The sequence below is a fragment of the Prunus persica genome, chromosome G7, assembly GCF_000346465.2.
Source record: "Prunus persica cultivar Lovell chromosome G7, Prunus_persica_NCBIv2, whole genome shotgun sequence".
NCBI lineage: Eukaryota > Viridiplantae > Streptophyta > Magnoliopsida > Rosales > Rosaceae > Prunus > Prunus persica.
The window spans coordinates 2,912,599-2,915,407 of NC_034015.1; the positions used below are offsets into that span (position 1 = coordinate 2,912,599).

General features: G+C 38.3%; 1 long non-coding RNA gene across 1 annotated transcript; it reads right to left on the bottom strand.

Moving 5' to 3' along the window:
* LOC109950442 lies at positions 1,834-2,460 on the bottom strand. Its single transcript, XR_002272642.1, has 2 exons — positions 2,234-2,460; positions 1,834-2,152 (listed from the first exon to the last, which is right to left on the bottom strand). It is a non-coding gene; the product is annotated as an uncharacterized LOC109950442 (long non-coding RNA).

Below are 2,809 nucleotides of genomic sequence, written 5' to 3' on the forward strand. Positions count from 1 at the left end.
ACTAAATACATAACTCTTGAATCTAATTAATAAAGCATGTTTATTTTCAACATTCCTCCTTAAACATGATTCTTTGGTTTGGGACAAACTCCAAGTGATGCTCGCAATCTTCTAAATGTCTCCAACTTCAAAGGCTTGGTAAAAATATATGCAATTTGATCTTCAGACTTCACATACTTCAGCTCTATCTCCTTCTTGCTTACGCACTCTCTTATGAAGTGATGTCTTGTATCTATATGGGCCTCGCAATGCCTACGCCACTACATGTTAACCTAACAAACCCATAGGGAGATTTATTTCCTAAGTTACTTAAGAAAGCACACTTGTAAACTACTATATATTCCTCCTTATGGAGAAGAATACAATTAACCTGAAATATTCAAACCATATTCCTATTTTAGCATGGTATCAGAGCAGCCAATCCTAGATCGTCTCTAGCCCTCAAATCTTATCCTAAAGATCAAACACAAATCCTAAATCAAATTCCATAAGCGACACATCAAATCCCCTTATCAAAATCCATAAACACATACCCTTATCAAAGTCTCATATCATTCCACTATGGTGGCCAACAAACCGCTTTCGCTCACAGGAGGATCTTCTACCTCCACCCTTTAAATCATCAACATTCAGAGTGACAACTCCCCACTCCCTGCCGATGTCACCTTTACTGAGACCAGCTATGACTTATGGTCTCAGGTCATGGAAATTCGAATTGCTGCTCGCGAAAAATTGGGATACCTAACCGGTGACACTCCAAAACCTCCTGAGCTCTCTCCAACCTATAACAAATGGTGTACGGAGAACTTTCGGATCAAGGGGTGGCTAATCGACTCTATGACCGTTTAATGGGTCGTTTCATCCAGTTAAGTACCTCCAAAGAAATCTAGGATGCCTTTAAGAAGACTTACTATGATGGTGGAGATGAATCTTATCTTTTTGATTTGAACAAACAGGCATTTACTATTAAACATAATGGTGCACCTGTTCATAAATACTATATCTAGTTGCAAGGCATTTTTCAAGAAATTGACCATCAGAGTCCCATCCACATGAACTGCGCCACTGACCTTACTGAGCGCAAGATAAAAGTTGATCGTTTTCACGTTCACCTTTTTCTCGCAGGACTTGACCCTGAGTTTGATCAAGTCTGAGGGGAAATACTATGCAAAGATCCTAAATTAGACCTTCATCAAACTTTTTCTTATGTTCGTAGAGATTCTCAACAAAGAATGTCCATGACTGGTGCTCAGGAAGCTTCTGTCATAGTGGCTCAACATCAAAAGGAGTCGCATACTTTTATAGGTGGCTCTTCGTAGAATAAGGCATGGGGATCTCATCCGAAGAAGAAGTGCACCCACTGTGGATGAGACAAACATACTCGTGCTGGCTGTAACGAGTTGATTGAGTACCCTAATTGGTGGGACCACTCTAAAGCTCCACGTAGGAATAGGAGCAAATCACTCAACACATCTTTAGAACTAGATCGTATAAGTTCTGCTGTTTCGGCTACATCGGCTCCTACATTTGCCCTTATAGCAGCGACATGTACCGAAGGTTATGTTTTAAATAGTTCATCCAGGATAAACACATGGATCATTTACTTAGGAGCGACTGACATATGACATTTGATTATGGACAAATTCAGAGCCGGCCTTGGGTAATCTGAGGCCCAGGGCAAAAATCTAAAGTGTGCCCAAAATAATGTAAACATTAAAATTATAATTTTTTATCAAGTAATTAATTTTATTAAAATTATAGCATTCATTGTTTTTACAACATAAGCCTTCCCGTTTGTTATTTTTTGATGATAATAACTTGAGGAAAAATGTCATCGTGTTCATCCATAGGGAATTTGCAGTTAGTTTCTCCCACATGAAACTTTTCTAAAAGTAAATCTGCCATTTTTGCATCATAAACTTTCAATTCATTTTCATTTTCTGCTTATTCTTCCAAATGAATATGAACAATTCATTTGGTAAATCTTCAGATAAATTTTCATGTTTAAACCAAGTAATCCATTACAAAACTCACGTTCTCCCTGCAAAACTGATTAAGACCCAAGAAAAATCATCTTTGTTGTTTATCTGGGTCTGCACCTGAAACCCATCTCAATTCTCAATGAATAAGTTCTCAATTGGCGATCTTGAATCTGCAAGAATGCCTATATAAAGTGATTATTTGGAAAATAGCAGCAACATAGGAAATAAATAGACAAAGAGAAAGGACTTACAGCTCTGTTGGCTTCGTCTCTTCTGTCATGGAGGGGAAATGATAGGAAAGACGAAAGAGAGAGGCAATGGAGAGGAGAGAGGCCGCGGTGTGATTGTGAGTGAGGGATGATAGGTACATATATAAGAAAATTGAGACAACAAGAATCTAAACCCTAGTGTGGTCTGGTTGTGTTTTGTTTTGTTTTGTTTTTTTTTTTGGAATAGAATTAAAAAAACAATATATTTGCTAGCATATATGGGTGAGCACGCGCTTTTGAGAAGGGAGGATTAAACAAAAATGCACGCTTGGTTTTTTATTTATTTATTTTATTTGTTTTGTTCTATACGTATATAATATATGGCTTAACTTTATTTTTTTGGTGCCCCTTTCAATTATGGGCCCCGGGCCCAGGCCCCAATTGCCCTCCCTAAGGGCCGGCTCTGGACAAATTACCTCTCATACTCCATCTTCCCCATCAATAGTGTCTAATGCTAATGGTATCCCCTCCCCTATGATTGGGGAGGGTTCTTTATCTCTCTCTGACTCCCTCAATTTGAATTTTGTGTTGATTGTTCCATCCTTGCACCATAATCTA